At 43.1% G+C, this 12,646-nt stretch overlaps 1 pseudogene; it reads right to left on the bottom strand.

The window, feature by feature from the left end:
* Positions 1-6,601: 6,601 nt before the first annotated feature.
* On the bottom strand, positions 6,602-12,238 carry LOC145565378 (UDP-glucosyl transferase 79T1 pseudogene; annotated as a pseudogene).
* Between the last annotated feature and the right edge of the window lie 408 nt (positions 12,239-12,646).

The raw sequence follows: 12,646 nt of genomic DNA, 5'->3' as shown, positions 1-12,646 counted from the left end.
ATGGGCAAGACGGCTTCAGCACCGTAAACCATGAGAAATGGGGTTTCTCCGGTTGACCCCTTTGCTGTTGTCCGGATGGCCCATAGGACATGGATTAATTCCTCAGCCCATAAGCCACCGGCTCTTTCAATTTTTTTCTTTATGCCGTCTGAGATCAGCTTGTTGAAGGCTTCAACTTGGCCGTTTGCTTGGGGACGGCCGACTGATGCGAAACAGGTTGAGATCCCTTGATTTCCCAACCAAGTTTTTAGCTGAGGCGTCTCAAACTGAGGGCCATTATCAAACACCATGGACATAGGTACCCCATACCGGGTGATGACATTCTTCCAGATGAAGGAAATGACGTCTGATGTCTTGATATTCTTTACCGCCTCAGCCTCCACCCACTTGGTGAAGTAATCCACAGCCACCAAGATATAACGTTTTCCGCCTGGTGCAGGCGTGTAAGGACCTAAAATGTCCATGCCCCACTTTGCAAACGGAATTGGGCTGTGGATGACCGTCAGATCAGTAGCCGGGCGGTGAATAAGTTTGCCAAATTTCTGGCACTTGTCACATTTTCTCACCAATTCCTTGGCGTCTGCCTCTAGAGTAGGCCAAAAGTATTGCCGTCTGGCTCTGACGGCTAGAGATCTGCCGCCTATGTAGGAGGCGCAGAACCCCGAGTGCAAGTCTTCGAGAACTTCCTTCCCCTTCTCTGGGGTTACACACTTCAATAGAGGCTTAAGAAACCCCGCCTTGAAGAGTTCTCCATTTCTCAACTCAAAGCTTGCGGCTCGCTTTTTCAGAACGGCTGCCTCCTGTGGCGAATCAGGGAGCGTGCCGTCTGAGAGGTACGCCCGGATGCCATCCATCCAGGTGGAGCTTCGGTCTAGGACTCCAATGGGATCTTCAAAGATGCTTCTTTTTTCAAGTACTTCCCAGAAGACTGACCGAGGCGTATCATGGCAGGCGGAAGATGCAAGCTTCGATAGCGCATCCGCCTGGTTATTGTCAGACCTGGGCACTTGATTCAGCCGGAACTCCTCAAGTGACCCAGCCTCTTCTTTGACCGCCTGAAGATATTTGATCATAGCCGGGTGAGTTGCCTCATATGTTCCCTGATATTGGCTAACGACCAACTGCGAATCTGAGTAGGCGTCAATTTTTGTTGCCCCTGCCGCCTTACACATACGGATTTCGGCTAGCAGGGCTTCATATTCCGCCTCATTGTTTGAGGCCTGAAAATTGAACCGTAGTGCATACTCATATCTGTCCCCTTCAGGAGACTCATAAATTACGCCTGCACCACAGCCGTTCTTCGTAGAACTCCCGTCTACATATACTTTCCAAACCTGATCAAGATTATCCGGAGCCACCGGACGGGTCATTTCCACAATGAAGTTGGCAAACACCTGACCTTTCACTGCCTTTCTTGGTTCGAAAGTGATTTCAAGACTTTGCATTTCAATAGCCCATTTTAGCATTCTTCCGGATGACTCCAAGGTAGTCATTGGCCGCTTGAGTGGCTGGTCGGTGTAAATTACCACCGGATGAGCCAGAAAGTAAGGCTTCAATTTTTTGAATGCCATGTACAAAGCAAGGCCAAATTTTTCAACCAGGGGGTACCGGAGTTCAGCATTTTTAAGAACATGGCTAATGAAGTAAACCGGGAGCTGAACGCCGTCTCGCTCAGCAAGGAGAACGGCACTGAGAGCGTGGTCTGAGACGGCCAAATACATATACAACGTCTCCCTAGGTAGAGGACTGACCAACCTAGGCAGAGAGTGCAAATGCTCTTTTAGCTTCTGGAATGCCGTCTCAGCATCGTCTCCCCATTCAAACCTGGTTTTCTTCCTGATTGCCTGGAAGAAGTAAAGGCATTTGTCACCTGACCGGCTGAGGAACCTCCCCAAGGCGGCCAGGCAACTAGTCAGCCTCTGGACTTCCTTGACAGAACGGGGTGACTTCATGTCAATTACCGCCTGTATCTTTTCGGGGTTAGCCTCTATTCCCCTTTGATCAATCAGGAATCCGAGAAACTTCCCAGACTCAACACCAAAGACGCATTTCTTGGGGTTTAACATGACCTTATGCCGCCTGAGGGTGGTGAATGTTTCTCGGAGATCAGCAAGGTGATCCGCCTGTTGCTTGGATTTGACTATCATGTCATCAATGTACGCCTCCACATTCTTCCCAAGTTGATTGATGAAGACCGTATTAATCATTCGTTGGAAGGTGGCAGGCGCATTCTTCAAGCCAAACGGCATCACAGTATAACAGAATAACCCCAAATCAGTGACGAAGGCCGTCTTCTCTTGATCTTTTTTCCAGAGGGGTATCTGATGGAAGCCGGAGTAGGCATCCATGAAGCTCATCAAGGCGTGACCGGCTGTAGAGTCGACCAGACTGTCGATCTTTGGAAGCGGGTAACTGTCCTTTGGACACGCCTTGTTGAGGTCTGTGTAATCAACACACATGCGCCAGGTCCCATTCGGTTTCTTAACAAGGACCACATTGGCCACCCAGTCGGGGAAATTGCAGGGCCGAATGAACCTGGCGTCTAGCAGCCTTTTGATTTCGGCAGCTGCCGCCTGACTTCTTTCCTCGCCATGGTTTCTTTTCTTTTGCCGGATGGGCTTCTTTTTGGGATCCACGGCGAGTTTGTGGACAGCGAGATCCGGGCTGACGCCTGGCATCTCTTCCACTTCAAAGGCAAAGATGTCTTTGAATTCTTTCAGCAGAAGGTGCAAGTCTGCACCCAGAGCAGCATTAGCAGCCGTCCCAACCTTCACCGTCCGCTCTGGACGGCTATCGTCCAGAACGAGATCAATGTGTTCTCCAGCCGTTCGCCGGTCAGTGATTGCTATTTTTTCTCTTTTTTCACCTCCACCAGCAGAGGCGCTTTTCTCTTCTTACCAACGGCTGGTGGGGCAGGGTTGGCATCCTTGACAGCGTCAAGGTCTATTGGTTCCTTCCCTTGGCCGTCTGAGGCCACAGTATCTTTAACGGCTGAGAGATAACACTCCCGAGCCGTCTTCTGATCCCCGTTCAGGGAACCAACAGAGCCATCATCCCGCTCATACTTGACAAGCATGAGAGACGGGATGATCACCGCCTTGGTTTCGTTGAGGGTTGGTCTACCAAGGATAATATTGTAGGCGGTCAACTCCTCCACGACCAAGAATCTGACGACAACATGCCGTCCCTGGCCTTTTTCTCCCAGCCGGATGGGCAAATCAATTCTGCCGGCTGGGTAGACCATCCCACCCCCAAAACCGACCAAGGGGTGGGTAACCGGATGCATGCTGCTGGAGTTGTACTTCAGCTTCTGCAGGCACCGGAGGCTGATGATGTCCGACGAGCTGCCGGTGTCAATAAGGATCCGTCCAACCAGCTGGTTGGCAACCTTACATTCAATGACGACCGGGTCGTCATGCGGACGGCGGACGCTACCCCTGTTCTTCTCAGTTATGAGGACGTCTGGGAAGGTGGAGGAGGCAGACGCCTGCTCATCATCATCCTTGTCCATCTTTCGAAGATGGCTCTTGGTGCCCCGGATGGTAGGGCCACCACATGAAAATCCGCCTGCTATAGTGTAGACCGGATCCTTATCTGTATCCGAACTACTAGCCGGCTGGGTAGCCTTGGAGGACTGACCCTTGCTCTTCTTTTTTGCCCCGGCTGGGGACTTAGAAATGTAGGACTTTAAAAGCCCTTTGTCAGCCAGACGGTCCAACGTCCGCTGCAGACTAAAGCAGTCGTTGGTGTCATGGCCAACCTCCTCATGGAACTGGCAATATTTATCTTTGTTCCGTGACTGGACGGAGCTCTTCAATGGATTCGGCTTCTCAATGGACAGCCGGTCCTTTACCTCCATGAGGATGGAGTTGCGGTCTTTGTTAAACTCGTACTTGGGGACGTACAGTTTAAACTCTTTCTTCTTCTTCTGGGACGGCTGCTCAGAATCGCTGACCGCCCAGACTTCTTTTCTCTTTCCGCTCTTTTCTTTTTTATTACCCGGCTGAGCTGGCCGGCTGTCTCTCTGTTTGTCAGACTTCTTGGAGTCTGACTGGCTACCAGGCGTGCAGAGGTCGGTAGCCTGTATATAGCTTTCCGCCTCCCTCAGGGCCGCCTGTAGCGTAAATGCCCCTTTTCTGACAAGGTCGAACTTAAAAGCCGACCCGTCTCTCAGACCCTTGAAAAAGTCTGTGAATGCTACCTCGTCAGACAGCCCCTGGATCTGTATTCTAACCAGGTTGAACCGCCTGACATAGGCGCGTAGCCCTTCTCTCTCACCCTGCCTAACGGTGCTCAAATCAAGGCTCGTTTTCTTGGCAGGAATGTTCATTGAGAAGTTGGTAGCAAACAAGAAGGCTAGCCTCTTGAAACTATCAACAGAACCGGCTGGCAAGTTGCCAAACCACTGCTGGGCAATGCCCTTCAGTGTAGCCGGGAAACAACGACACCAGGTGGCATCGTCACACCCCTGTAAGCACATGAGGTTGGTATATGCCATCAGGTGGTCTTCCGGGTTGGTGGTACCATCATAGGTGCCCACCAAAACATTCTTAACCTTGGTCGGCTGAGCCACCTCGGTTATATTGGCTGCAAAGGCAGACGGCTGTTCGCCTAGCCTCATTAGCCGAAGCTGCCAGTCCAGAGGCTGGGCAGGAGTATATGCCGCCTGACCTCCAAAAGGAGGTGGCTGCATGAACTGGAGGCCATATTGCCCATACTGCGCCTGGGGTGCGTATGGTATAGACCCTATCATCAGCTGAGGTTCGGTGTTGACGGTTTTACCGCCTGTCCGACTCTCATGCAAGGACACAGAGTTCCTTGCAGAAACTTGCTTGAAGCTGTCTGGAAAGCTCGAAGTGGAAGCTGACTCAGACTGCTGCCGCCTCCTTCGATCGATGACTTGTCGTGCATCGAAGGTAGACGCATTTTGTGCCTCCGGCTGGGGTCGCCAGGGCATCAGAATCTTAGACCAGTCAAGTGTTGCGGCTGCCTTCTCCTTTGGATGAGGAGTTGGCTGCCTGTCCTTGACCGGCTTCTTCTTCTTTCCAGAAGTGGGAGTCTTTTTAGCCGGCTGACTCTTGCTAGAGCCTGCCTTGTTTTTGTTGATCATAGCCTTGATTTCACCTTTGAAAGAGGTCATGAATCTCATGAGCTCATCTCGGGTGATTGGGGCTTGACCTTTGGCCTTCTGGGTTTCCCCGTCTGGCCTTCCAGGTGGGCGCCTGCTTGGGCCCGCCTGGTCTTCATTTCGCTCCAGTTGATCCCTGGAACGAATAGATTTAGAAATGAGAGATCCATCCCTAGAGATGTAAGTCTCAACATCATTATCTTCCTCCTCATCCTCCTCCTCAGTGAATACCTCTGGCTGAGGCTGAGGTGGAGGCTGGGGAATTTCGAACCCGATCGGTTGAATAACCGGTTGCAAGTCATCCAAGTTACCCGTCTGGGTATCCGGACGTAGAGAGGTAGAGTTGAGAATCGGTACAGAGTTTTGAACCATCTTGAGGTACTCTCCCCACAGACGGCGCCAAATGTTTTGGGGTTTTTTGTCCCTCGGGAGAGTTACAACTCGAAGACTGATCCTGCCGGCTCTGTACCTGCAAAATTAACGGAGACACCGGTTGGATGGTGCTCCGCCTCCAACGCTCAAGTTAGTAACTTGAAGTAGAGTAAAACGTGCGGAAATTAAGGTGGGAATCTGCTTGGATTCCAAGCTCAGTTGTCTCTATCAAAGGGACGGTTTTCAATGAATACCTTAAAAATGTGAACGTGCCCTCCAAAAGAGGGGAATCTCCCTATTTATAGGGTCCTTGGGAATTGTGCCCCTGATTAGGGTATCAAACCCTAATCATTGGTGGGCTGCGCCGTTCTACGGCTTTCTCGGGATTTGGGCCTGAAGGCCGACATTTTCCCAAATATCTGGGATGACACGTGTCAAGCGGGGAATGGTCCACTTTGGACTATCCTTGGGCTGACACGTGTCGCCCTCCGATTAGGCCACATGGCGGGGTAAAAATACCCTAAACAATCCCAACTTTTGATTATTCTGCAATAATCCCAACTTTAACTTGTGTTTTCTTTCTTCAATCCGGATTAACGGTTACCTGAAGGAAATGTTAAAAAAAATTAAAACAAATTATTTGACACGTGTTTCATGTTAATTGGTTAAAAAAAAAATAAAAAATATTTAATTCAAAAAACAATAAAAAAGGAAAAAAATTAACACCTTCAGCCACCAAACGCTGATGGTTGTCCTCTCACAACCGGCGAGCCCACCCGCAAATCACCGTAGTCGACCCCCTAATGATGCATTTCCGACCTCCCTTTCTTCCCCTCACACCGAAACTAGCTTTTCTCACCCTTTTAATTGCGATTTTCGGTACATGGAGGAGAGAGAAAGGGAGGAGAGTTGCATTTTTGGTGGTTTCAGGGGAGGAAGAGGTGATTTCGAGGGCTGAGGTTATTGTTATGGGTGGTTTCGGGCTGGAGGGAGGGGAGATAGATGGTTTCGAGGTCAGGGGCTTAGGTTATGGGTGGTTTTGGGGTGATGGGCAGCGGTTAGGGCTTGTGGTTATCGTTGGTTTAGGGGATCTACGGAGGGAGGGATGACAATTTCGCAAGGATCGGCGGTTTTGGGTGAACTTTCGCAGAGATTTGGCGGTTTCCGGGGTCGGAGCTATGGAGGAGGTGGTTCAGGGTTGGCAGCGGCCACCGCGGGTGATTGTGGGCTGGTTGTTGCTTAGTTTTTTTTTTCCCCTTTATTTTCTTTTGATTTTTTCTTTAATTTTTTTAAAATTTTTGGACCAATTACTACTTGACACATGTCATGTTACCTAGAGTAATAGGCAGTTGACTTTTGTTGACCGGTTTGGGATTGAAGAAAGAAAACGCAAGTCAAAGTTGTGATTATTGCATAATAATCAAAAGTTAGAATTATTTTAAGTAATTTGGGCAAAGTTGGGATTATTAAAGTGTATTTTTTCAAAAAAAAAAAAAAAAAAAAGAGCATAATCAATAGGTCCGATATCTTAAAAAAACTTCGCATCTAACATAAGGTGACTTGCCGTTGCAAACCCAAAAACTATAAGACTACCTAATAGTCTAAATAACCTTAACCCTTTGATAAATAGGAAGCATTACAATGTCGTACAGAACACATAATTTATTACGTACATATCAACGAATTCAACCGGAAGACAAAAAAACAAATGGCAAAGGAGACACTAAACAATTTCACACTACATTATTACTAACGAAGTAACGAGTGCTTGCAAATCCTTAACAAATTTGTCAAAGTAACCACTCATTAATCCAGGTTGAGCTAATTTTTGTCTCAAAATATCATGGTTTTTCTTAACCAAACCACTAATCTCACTATTTTCATCCATCACAGATTTAATTGCATTACTCAAACTCTCCCTTGACACCCAAATTCCATCCTCTCCTCGTTCTACTTCCACAGCCACTTTCAATTCCGTCGCAAATATTTTTGAGAACAACACTTGATCTCGTAGTTGTGGTATCAACACTGTCTGATTTTTACTCAATATTGCCTCCCATATACTCCCTGAGCCACAATGGCTAACGAAGCATCCGACTGATGGATGTTCAAGTATTTGTTGTTGTTGCACCCACTCTCCTGTTACCACTCCTCGATCACCGATCCTATCTAAAAACCCCTCGGGGAATGCTTCCTCCACAGTTGTGCAACCCGTGGGGGGCTTGAACGCGACTAAGAAGGGTAATTTTGTCATTTCAAACCCGAGTAGGAGCTCTTTAAATTGTGCCACGTCGAGTACAACTTGACTTCCAAAGACACAAAAAACCACTGATGCGGGTTTGAATTGGCTTAGCCAATTTTCCCAACGTGTTTCTAGCTCTGCCTCTTGAGGTTCGGGAAGGTCTAGGCCCGAGAGGAGGATAAGTTTGTTATCGTACTGCTTAGACAAGTAGTCACAATACTTACCTTCTATCTCTCGACATGTCTTGATGGCAATGACGTCGCTACTCTTGAGCGACGTGGTGATCCGCTTGTAGAAGGTCACCCCCTCGCCAAATGGCGTGTACAAGCCAAGCATCCTTTTTGGCTCTGTTAGGATGACCATTGACGAAGGGTAGCCCGGTGGAGCACAAGCAACACACGCACCCTCCTCTACCGCGGCCCTGTCCTTTTGTGGGTCCCTAGATGGGACCATACTAAAAGCCAAGGCCGCGGTAGAGACAATATAGTAAGCCACACACTTGGTTTGGGACCCAGAGGCAAGCACTGCCTCGGGGACCCAATAGGTGAAGTCGTAAAAGACAAGGTCGGGTTGAAATCTAACAAAAATAGACTCAAACTCAACGCGAGTGAGGTCTAGCGCGGTGGCGAGGTGGCCTTGTTTGGTAGCAAAAGAGTGACGATGTGACCTTTTTCGGCAAGTTTGTTAGCAAGGTGAAGATATGGAATTATATGACCCATGGCTAACCATGGATACATCAATACCTTCAACTGCTTTCCTCCCTTTTTTTTTTTTTTTTTTTTCCTCCTTTTAATTGGATGGTTTATTCAATTAGTTTGTGTTGTGGCATGCATGGCTTTTAAGGGCAACTCCATCGATCATACCGACACACTTGACTTTTGGAAAAATTACTCCGTACTCATTTTTGTGTTTTATGACTAATAAACCTTTCATTATCATTTCAGTGATAATGTAGGGTCCTCCATAATTATGATGCACTAAAAATGTGCTTAATTTAGAAGCTTAGTGCAATTATTACTCCAACCGTTTTTTATTTGTAGGAGTTTGACTTGACACGTTTGTCGATAGAGAAATTGAATTGTTACTCCGTAATATCTTTTATTTTGTATTACATAGTATAAATTATACAACGCTAATATTATGGAAATATATCTTACAACCAACTAACAACATATTACAGTATTGCATAATAGAATTTGTTTGTATTAGCTGAAAATAGAATCCAAAGCCATCAAATAAATAGTAGAAAAAGTCAAATGGTTGCTACTGAAAAAACGAAGGAAGTGTTGCATATATTTATACAAGTGATTGCTCGGACTTTTATTATTATTAGAGCTAATTGATACACAATTGAAGTATGTATAGTCTTTTCAATTAACACAAATAACTATCTCGCATTGATATAAGATGAAAGAGTTAAATGCTACCTAGTATAAGGTTAAGGGAATAATAGACTACTCCTTTTGTTGTCATATGATTTTTGAGATAAAACATTTTTTGTCTTGTGATGTTGACTCTCTCTTTTGCAAACACGTACACTCGAATACTCGATTCATTGTATTTAGGAGAAAGGTAATTAAAAATGAAATTTGAAAATAAAAGGGCTATAAATAAAATAAATTAGTGATTTATGTAAAAGCAGAGTGCTTGACATAAAATTGTGAAAAAATACACTTTAATAAACTCAACCATGACCGATTTACTTTTAATAATCCCAAGTAAGATTTATTATCTAATAATTCTAACTATAGAGTATGTTTGCCTCCAATGGTCCCAATGACCATTAACATGTTGGAAGGGTAATCTTTTTTATTTTTTCTACAAAAAGTCAATTGTCAGCACGTGATTGGTCTAATAAAATTTAAATAAATTAAAAAAAATTGAAAAAAAGAAAAATAAACATTTTTTAAAAAAGAAAACAAACAAAAAAGAAAAAAAAAACAAAAATGATTCCCACCTACCCCTACCACCGTGAAACCCTAGGCTAACCCTCAGACCATCGGAAACCGCTGCGGGCCACCTCCCTAACCCCCCTAAAACGAAAGGCTGACACTCCCAACCCCCTAAAAAACACCGTCGACCCCCTAAACCACTCCCTCCCTTCGCTCCTCCTGCGTTGGAAAACCAAAACCAAAAAAAAAAACCATGAAGTGTCGCTTCGGCATTCCCCCTCCCTTTCAACACCCTCCTTAACCACCTAATCCGGCTAGCTAACCCCCTTTAACCCCCCCGAAACACCTCGCAACGAAGGGGAGACTGTTAGGGATGTTCACGTTACGTTAACCGTACCGTTAAGCCTTAACGGTACAATTAACCACTAGAGGGGTTACTTAAAAACACGAATCGTAACCGTACCGTTAAGGAACGGTTAACCGTAACGGTTACTCATTTCTTAGCGGTACGGTTACCGGTTAACCGCTAACCAATAAATAAATTATAAATCAATAATTTTTGCCTTTTTAAGAGCTTCAACTCTAATACAAAGTTTGATATAAACAAGAATAAGCTCTAATTAGTTGATTATAAATCAATAAAGATTATTTTAGGGTTAACTTACTTAATTATACCTCTCTTTTGCTCGAAAACACACACACACACACACACACACACACACACACACACACACACACACACACACACATATATATATAGAGGAAGGCTCGTGTAAGAACCCTCCTCTATATAAGAACCAATCTCAACCGTTTATTAGCTTTTGATCTAACCACTCAAATTAATCTCAGTAATGGCATTTACGTAATATTAAGAATTTTATACAATTAATCTTTTTTTCTTTCAAACCAATTTACGTTGCTTTTATTTCTTTCTCTCCTTAATAGCTTCTCTCTCTCCTACTCTTTCTCCAACTGCTTCTCTCTCCTCGGCAGCTTAGCTCAAAAGCAAGGAATTGATCGAATTTTCTCGGCTTTTTAAATAAGTTATTGTAAGTTTATCAATTGTTATACAATTGTTTTCTTATTTTGATTTTTTGTTCGATATTTATGCAAATTTTTTTGTTATATTCATCGATTATTTCCCTGATTATTTTTCCTGATTTTTGCGATTTTTTTTGCGCTTTAATGCTCGATGTTGTTGTGATTTTGTTGTGATTTTTATTCGTTTTTTATTTTTTCAATTTTTATTTTTGCGATTTTTATTTCTTCGATTTCTATTCGGTTTATATATATATATATTGTTGTGATTTCTATTTCTTTGCATCTTTCTGATAGATGGAAAAAAACAAAATCAGTTTGTTTCCTTATTCATCGGTTCATCAGTTCGATTTTTGTTCGATTTTGATTTTAATTTCAGTTTGCATTTTTTGCTACATTTAATGTTTATGAAATTAGGTTTTTGCATGTTGATGGATTTAGTTGATGTCGAATACAATTCTCCTTCCTCTGTTACTCATTCATGCAATTTTAGTTGTATTTTATGCTTTAATATCAGTTTTCTTACTATGTTCTAAAGTTTTCACTCTATGTTCTAAAGTTTTTACTCTATGTTCTATAATTTTCACTCTATGTTGATGAAATTAGGCATGTTAGGTCTGGCATGAGTGGCATCACCCATTTGACTAAGAGTATGGACTATGATCAAAGCAGCAATGAGATTGGTAATAATGGACTAAATGGAGTAACCAAGATATGTATATTGAGGAAGTTAGCCTCGTCTTTCTTGGAAGGCTAGCTAATACATTAGGCCATGTTCCTAAAAACAACAAAGGCATGAGCATACACACTATTTCTCCTCCTTTGCTTTCCACCACATATATACTTTTCTTATAACTTAATTAGTTAAAAAAAAATAAAAATAAAAATAAAAACACTCCTTCATACAAGTCTTGGTAACCTTCCATTATGGATATTGATTGGCTATGGCTAAGGAAGCATTATGATTACTGCCTACTATATTGGGTTTTGAATGTCTCCACATCACGTTTGGGGTGCTTGAGGGCTAGATAAACATAGGATGAGTACACCATATAGCAACTGGTCGAGTAATTCGCTAGACTTGTATGCACAACTAAGGGCTTCTAAATTTTTTGGTTGGAGCTAGCTTTGGATGCCTTGTCATTTCAATTTACTTCCTATGTTCGAAAGTTTATTTACATGTTCTAAAGTTTACTTACATGTTCTAAATTTTTCCAACTATGTTCTAAAGTTTACTTACATGTTCTAAATTTTTCCAACTATGTTCTAAAGTTTACCTAAGGTTTATACAGATGTTCTTTCTAAAGTTTTTCTGTATGTTCTAAAGTAATTCACTATATTCTAAATCAAAATGTTATAGGCAAGTCCTTCATTTACTATGTTCTAAAGTTTATCCTTAATGTTCTAAAGTTTTCTTTGTATGTTCTAAAACTCTCTCTTTATGTATTAAAGTTTATTTCTATGTTTTACTGTTTTTTTTTTATATTCTACAACTTTCATTACATGTTCTAAAGTTTACCCTCTAGTTTTAAATATTACTTTTTATGTTTTGAAATTTACCTTCATGTTCTAATGTTTTCTTTATGTTCTAATGCAGTTGGTGTTATTTATTGTATTTCTTATCAAGTTGTTAGATCATTTAGTCCTAGTAGTACCGCATTAAACCTACTACCTTAACGGGTAGAGCATTGTGCAAATGCACAAAAGTGTGGATTCGAATCCCACGTAGGTTTATTATTATAATGTGAAAACGAGAGTTTGTATGACTATATGTGATTTTAAAGTTAACAAAGTTTTCCATAGTCATTAATCATTTCAAGCCAATATTTTGCCCATAAATCAATTCAAGCCAATTTAGAACATTAGCATATAAAAAGTTTAGAAAGTAGGAAAGGGTTTACAATATGAGCAAAAATAATTTTGGAACCTAGGAAAAATTTAGAACATAAGTTGAAATATTTAGAACATAAGAAT

Source organism: Chenopodium album, chromosome 10, assembly GCF_948465745.1.
Source record: "Chenopodium album chromosome 10, dcCheAlbu1.1, whole genome shotgun sequence".
Classification (NCBI taxonomy): Eukaryota; Viridiplantae; Streptophyta; class Magnoliopsida; order Caryophyllales; family Amaranthaceae; genus Chenopodium; species Chenopodium album.
The sequence above is the reverse complement of the archived record's forward strand: the minus strand, read 5'-3'. Positions and strand labels throughout refer to the sequence as shown.